A 9,927-nucleotide genomic window follows, 5' to 3' on the forward strand; every position below is an offset into this window, starting at 1 on the left:
CATGCTACAGAGCTGAAACTTGACAGGTACACTTTTTAGACCCCCCAGACACTAAATACAAAAAATGACATGCCTGCCTAAAAAAATGCCCGATAAATGCCTGCAAGAGAAAAAGACAGCCGCAGAGAAGCCGTATTCCTGAAAATATAAGAAAAATGCTGTTTTTTAGGGGTTCTGGACATGCTACAGAGCTGAAACTTGACAGGTACACTTTTGTGACCCCCCAGACACTAAATACAAAAAATGACATGCCTGCCTAAAAAAATGCCCGATAAATGCCTGCAAGAGAAAAAGAAAGCCGCAGAGAAGCCGTATTCCTGAAAATATAAGAAAAATGCTGTTTTTTAGGGGTTCTGGACATGCTACAGAGCTGAAACTTGACAGGTACACTTTTTAGACCCCCCAGACACTAAATACAAAAAATGACATGCCTGCCTAAAAAAATGCCCGCTAAATGCCTGCAAGAGAAAAAGCCAGCCGCAGAGAAGCCATATTCCTGAAAATATAAGAAAAATGCTGTTTTTTAGGGGTTCTGGACATGCTACAGAGCTGAAACTTGACAGGTACACTTTTGTGACCCCCCAGACACTAAATACAAAAAATGACATGCCTGCCTAAAAAAATGCCCGCTAAATGCCTGCAAGAGAAAAAGCCAGCCGCAGAGAAGCCATATTCCTGAAAATATAAGAAAAATGCTGTTTTTTAGGGGTTCTGGACATGCTACAGAGCTGAAAATTGACAGGTACACTTTTTAGACCCCCCAGACACTAAATACAAAAAATGACATGCCTGCCTAAAAAAATGCCCGCTAAATGCCTGCAAGAGAAAAAGCCAGCCGCAGAGAAGCCATATTCCTGAAAATATAAGAAAAATGCTGTTTTTTAGGGGTTCTGGACATGCTACAGAGCTGAAACTTCACAGGTACACTTTTTAGACCCCCCAGATGCTAAATCCAAAGAAATTTTTTATTTTTATTTTTTTTTAATTTTTCCAATAATTGGCTCTCTATCAAAAAATTATAATTTTTAAGAACTTTTTTTTGCGTGATCCCTCTCCAGCATGCCACAGTCCAGGTGTTAGTCCCCTTGAAACAACTTTTCCATCACTATTGTGGCCAGAAAGAGTCCCTGTGTGTTTTAAAATTCGCCTGCCTATTGAAGTCTATGGCGGTTCGCCGGTTTGCGAACATTTGCCAATGTTCGCGTTCGCCGTTCGCGAACCGCGAATTTTAGGTTCGCGACATCACTAGTGTTGGACTATGAGGGTCTGTGTTGTTGAAATATGGAGAGAGTCCAATATCAGACACCTATGTTTATTGGTCAAGAAATTGTAAGAACCATGGTAAATATGTAAAGAATTGCATCTCGAGAAAACTAGGACCACACTCATAAAATCAAAATTGTGTTGGTTCCATTAATGTGCTTGAAATTTGGGTAGGACACCCCCCCTCCACCCCCCCCCCCCCAATTCGAGATAGTTCAAAAAAACTCTTAAAAAAATGAGAGTGAAAAGAGATCCCAAGTGTAGTGATTGTTGGGATTTGAACCCATGATGTTGTTAACTGCAGTGAAGTTGCAAAGCACTTAGCTATTGTGCAGAATAAAGCTGTTTGGTGAAAAAAAAGGAGTGTGTTAAGGCTAAAAAGCACATATAGCTAAAGTACTAAACATTGTATGGAATCTGGGAAGAAGACCATGGTAAAATTGTGAGGTTTCATCTTGACCTGAAGTAGTGTAGGGGTTTGGTCACTTGCCTTTGCTACTTTCAATCATAAGATCAATTCGACACACAGACAAGATCATAAAATCACTTAAAATGCTGTAAGTTTGCAAGCGCTTCTGAGTGTAACATTATTTAGCAATATATATGATGTAATCCGTTACATTTTTGAAATATAAACAAAAAAAGAAAATAAAAAAGTTAGGTGGAGATGGTAAGCCTCGAACCTACAGCAGAGGGAGATGAATTACAGACGTGATGTGTGCACTAATCCACTAGCCCACATCACTATGTGAAACTGCTATAAGCACAAAGACATAAGTATGCTCATTTGCAAAGCCGCGATCGTAAGTGAATACGGCGGAATTCATTATTGCTGTTTCACTAGCCAATTCGCCGCAGCGTAGTTAATTGATTTGAAAGCGGCGAAACTGAAACACGTCATGGATGTCTGAAGCTGCAGTTTCTTTAAATCCGGCCGCCCGTGTCTAAAAATCCTTTTTTAGTCAAAATAACTGCATTTGGTCACCAAAGGTCAGAAAAAAAATTTAGTCAAAATGACTATATTTTTGTCTTTTAGAGCCTTAAAAAACCGGTTTTAGACAAGATTTTAGACATTTGGCTAAAATGGCCTGAAAAAAATGTTTTGGTCAAAAATACTCTATTTTGGTCTCCAAGTGTCTAAAAACCTTTTGTTAGTCAAAATAACGACATTTGGTCACCAAAGGTCTGAAAAAAATTTAGTCAAAATGACTGTATTTTTTGTCTTTTAGAGCCTTAAAAAGCCGGTTTTAGAGAAGAGTTGTCTAAAACCGGCCATTTGGGCTCCAATGGCATGAAAAAATTTTTTTGGTCAAAATGACTCAATTTTGGTCTCCAAGTGTCTAAAAAGCCTTTTTTAGTCAAAATAACTGCATTTCGTCACCAAAGGTCTAAAAAAAAAATTAGTCAAAGTGTCTTTATTTTTGTCTTTTAGAGCCTTAACCACTTGCCGACTGCCGCACGACTATTTACGTCGGCAGTAAGCCCCTCACAGGCAAAGTGATGTTGATCTACGTTGCTAGCTTGTGAGGGTCCAGGGAGCGACACCAAAGGTCTGATAAAAAATTTTATCAAGATGGCTGTATTTTTGTCTTTTAGAGCCTTAAAAAGCCGGTTTTAGACAAGATTTGTCTATAACTGGCCATTTGGGCTCCAATTGCCTGAAAAAAAATCGGTCAAAATGACTCTATTTTGGTCTCCAAGTGTCTAAAAAGCCTTTTTTAGTCAAAATAACTGCATTTGGTAACCAAAGGTCTGAAAAAAAATGTAGTCAAAATTACTATATTTTTGTCTTTTAGAGCCTTAAAAAGCCGGTTTTAGACAAGATTTTAGACATTCGGCTCCAATGGCCTGAAAAAACTGTTTTGGTCAAAATGACTCTATTTTGGTCTCCAAGTGTCTAAAAAGCCTTTTTAGTCAAAATAACTAGGGTTGAGCGGACACCTAGATGTCCGTGTTCGACGGGTTCGGCCGAACTTTTCCCGGACACCGAACCCCATTGAAGTCAATGGGGACCCGAACTTTAAGGCACTAAAATGGCTCTAAAACACCAAAGGAAAGGGCTAGAGTGCTGCAAATGGCAGCAAAACGTAATTAAGAGCATGGCAAGTGCTCTGCAAACAAATGTGGATAGGGAAATAACTTAAAACAACAAAAAAAACAGAAAAATAAAACAATGTTCTTCTTCATCTCTGAAGGACGAGGCCCATATGGAGTAGTAGGGAGGTTGAGGTGGTGGTGGATGTGGCGGTGACATAGGCATGCGCACAGGGTGTGCCGGGTGTGCCTGGGCACACCCTAATCACCTAGGGCACATAGCATTGCCAGTGAGGAGATGGGAAAGATCTCCCTCGGACCTGCTCTGCTCTATTTCTCTTTGCCTACAGGTACATGGCCCCGATACATTACTCTCCCTGCTGGCAAACACATGCATGTGTATTTCAACTTTGGGGTGCACACCTTAATGCAATAGGCTGCGCACACCTATGGGTGGTGTAGGTGGAAGCGGCGGTGGAGGAGGACCAGGGCCGGATTAAGAGCATCATGGGCTTGGTGCTGAGGATTTTGAAGGGCCTTAAGGGCCGTGCCTTGCCATGCACCCAGAGGAGGAAGGGTGCAGCCATGCATGCCTAATTCAACATGGGATGCTGTCTCTGAAGCCCATAAACACATCCATGCATCGGCAACTGTCCCTCCTTGTCCGGCCTTCGCGCTGTGTGGGGAGGTTCTGAGGGTGCTGCCTGGGGAAGCGAGCATAGAAGCCAGACTTCTGTGTTTACAAGTGACAGAAGAGCGGTAACAGTGAATATGGCCAACCCGGGGCCTATATAAAAGGTAGGTGCCTGGAGCTGCAGCTCCAATAGCCCCTAAGTTAATCTGGCCCTGAGGAGGAGGACGAGGTAGCCAACACTGCTTCTTTTCACAAATTTTAAATGAGGGTACACCCCAAAAGAGTGAGAAAGAGCAAAAATGGAACAATGGGTGGGTATCCATTGCTATTCTGCACAAGGTACGGAAAAGTCCCGTGGGATCCATGCCTGGTTCATTTTAATGAACGTGAGCTTGTCCACATTGTCTCTGGACAGGCGGCTGCGCTTGTCTGTTATAACGCCCCCAGCCGTGCTAAATACCCGTTCAGATAATACACTGGCTGCAGGGCACGCCAGCACCTCCAAGGCGTAAAGGGCAAGCTCAGGCCATGTGCCCAATTTGGAGACCCAGAAGTTGAAGGGGGCAGACCCCTCATTCACTACATGTAGGCGTGTGCACACATACTGCTCCACCATGTTGGTAAAATGCTGCCTCCTGCTAAGACGTTCCATCTGAGCTGCTGGTGCTGCTGTTTGTTGTGGCGTGCTGACAAAGCTTTTCCACATTTCGGCCATGCTAACCCTGCCTTCTGAGGTGCTGGCGGTGCCCTGGTTGTGTTGGCGACCTCCTCCTCCTCCTCCTCTGCCTTGTGCTTCCACTGCGGCCCCGCTGTCAGATGGGAATGCCAGCAGCATGGCGTCTACCAGCGTGCGCTTGTACTTGCGCATCTTGCGATCGCGCTCCAGTGAGTGAATTAAGGACGGTACGTTGTCCTTGTAACGGGGATCTAGCAGCGTGGCCACCCAGTAATCAGCACAAGCTAGAATGTGGGCAACTCGGCGGTCGTTGTGGAGACACTGCAGCATGTAATCGCTCATGTGTGCCAGGCTGCCCAGAGGCAACGAAAGGCTGTCCTCTGTGGGAGGTGTATCGTCCGTGTCCTCTGTATCCCCCCAGCCACGCACCAGTGATGGCCATGAGCTGGCCTGGGTGCCACCCTGCTGTGAACATGGTTCCATCTCCTCCTCCAGCTCCTCCTCCTCCTCATCCTCCTCATCCTCCCGAACTGTGCCCCTGCTGGACAATTGTGTCCCTGGCGTTTGTGTGTGCAGGAACCCACCCTCGGAGCCCCTTGCGAATGACTGCCCTGAAAGCCTTGGAAATGTTACCTCTTCATCCTCCTCCTCCTCCTCATCCTGTGCCACATCCTCTTCCATCATCGCCCGAATTGTTTTTTCAAGGAGGCATAGAAGTGGGATAGTTAAGCTGAGAACGGCATCATTACCACTGGCCTTGTTGGTGGAGTACTCAAAACAGCGCAACAAGGCACACAGGTCTTGCATGGAGGCCCAGTTATTGGTGGTGAAGTGGTGCTGTTCCACAGAGCGACTCACGCGTGCGTGCTGCAGCTGAAACTCCACTATGGCCTGCTGCTGCTCGCACAGTCTTTCCAGCATGTGCAAGGTGGAGTTCCACCTTGTGGGCACGTCACATATGAGGCGGTGAGCGGGAAGGCCGAAGTTACGCTGCAGCGCTGCCAGGCGAGCAGCAGCAGGGTGAGAATGCCGAAAGTGCGTTTCTGCAGCCAAACAGGCAAGTTGTAAAACTGCCTGCTGTCGTTTACCCCTGGCCGTGCTGAAGTTGGTGGTGAAGGTGTTACGCTGTCCGGATGAGGAGGCGGTAGAGGATGAGGAAGCGGAGTAGGAGGAGTTAGGAACAGGAGGCAAACTGAAGCGCCCTGCAATCCTCGGTGGTGGAAGGACATGCGCCAAATTGCTATCCGCCTCAGGCCCATCCGCCACTGCATTTACCCAGTGTGCCGTTAGGGAGATATAACGCCCCTGACCGTGCTTACTGGTCCACGTATCGGTAGTTAGGTGGACCTTGGCACAGATGGCGTTGCGCAGTGCACACCTGATTTTTTCCCCCACTTGGTTGTGCAGGGAAGGGATGGCTTGCCTGGAAAAGTAGTGGCGGCTGGGCACGACGTACTGTGGGACAGCCACCGACATAAGGTTTTTAAAACTGTGCGTCTCCACCAGACGGAATGACAGCATTTCAAAGGCCAATAATTTTGAAATGCTGGCATTCAGGGCCAGGGATCGCGGGTGGGTAGGGGGGTACTTCCTCTTCCTCTCAAGTTTTTGGGAGATGGAAAGCTGAACGCTTCCACGGGACATTGTGGAGATGGTTGTTGGTGACCCAGGTGGTGGTGTTGCTGACAGATCGTCTGTTTGCGGGGTGGCAGGTGCCGGTATCACTACAGATGTGGCTGGAGCGGCCGAGACTGCAGCAGAAGAGGAAGCAGGATGAGCCAGAGACGTTTCTTGGTTTTGAAGGTGTGTACTCCACTGCAGCTCGTGCTTTGCACTTAGATGCCTGATCATGCAGGTTGTGCTCAGGTTGAGAAGGTTTATGCCTCGCTTCAAGCTCTGATTGCACAGGGTGCAAACCACTCGTGTCCTGTCATCAGCACATTTTCTAAAGAACTTCCACGCTAGAGAACTCCTTTGAGCTGACTTTGGTGCGCTCGTTCCCTTGCTGCGTTGGGCAGTAGCGGGCGTAGTGTCTAGGGCACGGCCGCTCCGCTTCTGCACCCTGCTCCCTCTTCTGCTGTGCTGGTGGCTCTGTGCGACCACCGCCTCTTCCTCCAAACTACTCAGGTCACCTGCATGACGTTTATTCCATGTGGGGTCGAGGACCTCATCGTCCTCCACATCATCTTCCACCCAGTCTTCACCCCTGCCCTCCTTGTCGGTCTCCACAATGCTGAACGCCGCAGCAGTTGGCACCTGCGTTTCATCATCATCGGAGACGTGCTGCGATGATCCTTGCATGTACTCATCTTGAGAAATAAGTGGTTGGGCATCGCTGCACTCAATCTCTTCCACTTCTGGGGCAGGGCTAGGTGGAGGGCCCTGGGAAACCCTGCTGACAGAGTCATCAAAAAGAAGAAGAGACTGCTGTATGGCTTGGGGCTCAGACTCCTTGCCTGATTTGCAAGGGGGTGAGGTGAAAGACGGTTGGACATTGGCTGCAGGTGCCAACTGTGACCTTTCTGCACTAGACTGGGTGGGAGACAATGTGAAGGAACTGGAGGCACTGTCAGCAGCAAACCAATCTACTATCGCCTCCACTTGTTCTGGCCTCATCACTTCTAGGGGCGTATGATGCCCTACCAAATACTGATGCAGGTTCTGTCGCCTACTCACACTTGAGGAAGGTGTTTCACTTGTGCGTGTAGCTGGCACAGATCGACCATGTCCTCTCCTTGCAAAAGGAGCTCTACCAGCAGCACCACGACCCAGGCCACGGCCCTTATTTGACGGTCTCCTCATATTTCTGTAATTTAAGATCTTGCCCTAGAAAGGTTTTTATTGAATAGCGGAATAGGAAATATGATCCAAAAAAGTGTATGTATCTCGCACGTACAAAACCACACTAGGCCCCAATTACTATTGTTTCTACCCCTAAAAGGATGGATGAGGAGTAGGAGGAGTATGGAACAGACAGCACCCTCAAATCTTCAGAAGTATGAGATGAACCTCAAAAACTTGGAAAGGTGGATCTCACACGTACCGACACAGACTATCCCGCAATTCAATTGATCCTCAAAGGTTTTTATTGAATAGCGGAATAGCAAATATGATCAAAAAAAGTGTATGTATCTCGCACGTACACCACCACACTAGGCCCCAATTACTATTGTTTGTACCCCTAAAAGGATGGTTGAGCAGTAGGAGGAGGAGTATGGAACAGGCAGCACCCTCAAATCTTCAGAAGTATGAGATGAACCCCAAAAACTTGGAAAGGTGGATCTCACACGTACCGACACAGACTATCACGCAATTTAATTGATCCCCAAAGGTTTTAATTGAATAGCGGAATAGAAAATATGATCAAAAAGAAAGTGTATGTATCTCACATGTACACCACCACACTAGGCCCCAATTACTATTGTTTGTACCCCTAAAAGGATGGTTGAGCAGTAGGAGGAGGAGTATGGAACAGGCAGCACCCTCAAATCTTCAGAAGTATGAGATGAACCCCAAAAACTTGGAAAGGTGGATCTCACACGTACCGACACAGACTATCACGCAATTTAATTGATCCCCAAAGGTTTCATTGAATAGCGGAATAGAAAATATGATCAAAAAGAAAGTGTATGTATCTCACACGTACACCACCACACTAGGCCCCAATTACTATTGTTTGTACCCCTAAAAGGATGGTTGAGCAGTAGGAGGAGGAGTATGGAACAGGCAGCACCCTCAAATCTTCAGAAGTATGAGATGAACCCCAAAAACTTGGAAAGGTGGATCTCACACGTACCGACACAGACTATCACGCAATTTAATTGATCCCCAAAGGTTTTAATTGAATAGCGGAATAGAAAATATGATCAAAAAGAAAGTGTATGTATCTCACACGTACACCACCACACTAGGCCCCAATTACTATTGTTTGTACCCCTAAAAGGATGGTTGAGCAGTAGGAGGAGGAGTATGGAACAGGCAGCACCCTCAAATCTTCAGAAGTATGAGATGAACCCCAAAAACTTGGAAAGGTGGATCTCACACGTACCGACACAGACTATCACGCAATTTAATTGATCCCCAAAGGTTTTAATTGAATAGCGGAATAGAAAATATGATCAAAAAGAAAGTGTATGTATCTCACACGTACACCACCACACTAGGCCCCAATTACTATTGTTTGTACCCCTAAAAGGATGGTTGAGCAGTAGGAGGAGGAGTATGGAACAGGCAGCACCCTCAAATCTTCAGAAGTATGAGATGAACCCCAAAAACTTGGAAAGGTGGATCTCACACGTACCGACACAGACTATCACGCAATTTAATTGATCCCCAAAGGATTTAATTGAATAGCGGAATAGAAAATATGATCAAAAAGAAAGTGTATGTATCTCACACGTACACCACCACACTAGGCCCCAATTACTATTGTTTGTACCCCTAAAAGGATGGTTGAGCAGTAGGAGGAGGAGTATGGAACAGGCAGCACCCTCAAATCTTCAAAAGTATGAGATGAACCCCAAAAACTTGGAAAGGTGGATCTCACACGTACCGACACAGACTATCACGCAATTTAATTGATCCCCAAAGGTTTTAATTGAATAGCGGAATAGAAAATATGATCAAAAAGAAAGTGTATGTATCTCACACGTACACCACCACACTAGGCCCCAATTACTATTGTTTGTACCCCTAAAAGGATGGTTGAGCAATAGGAGGAGGAGTATGGAACAGGCAGCACCCTCAAATCTTCAGAAGTATGAGATGAACCCCAAAAACTTGGAAAGGTGGATCTCACACGTACCGACACAGACTATCACGCAATTTAATTGATCCCCAAAGGTTTTAATTGAATAGCGGAATAGAAAATATGATCAAAAAGAAAGTGTATGTATCTCACACGTACACCACCACACTAGGCCCCAATTACTATTGTTTGTACCCCTAAAAGGATGGTTGAGCAGTAGGAGGAGGAGTATGGAACAGGCAGCACCCTCAAATCTTCAGAAGTATGAGATGAACCCCAAAAACTTGGAAAGGTGGATCTCACACGTACCGACACAGACTATCACGCAATTTAATTGATCCCCAAAGGATTTAATTGAATAGCGGAATAGAAAATATGATCAAAAAGAAAGTGTATGTATCTCACACGTACACCACCACACTAGGCCCCAATTACTATTGTTTGTACCCCTAAAAGGATGGTTGAGCAGTAGGAGGAGGAGTATGGAACAGGCAGCACCCTCAAATCTTCAAAAGTATGAGATGAACCCCAAAAACTTGGAAAGGTGGATCTCACACGTACCGACACAGACTA

Source organism: Pelophylax lessonae, assembly GCF_965119305.1.
Source record: "Pelophylax lessonae genome assembly, chromosome: 1".
In the NCBI taxonomy this organism is placed as follows: domain Eukaryota; kingdom Metazoa; phylum Chordata; class Amphibia; order Anura; family Ranidae; genus Pelophylax; species Pelophylax lessonae.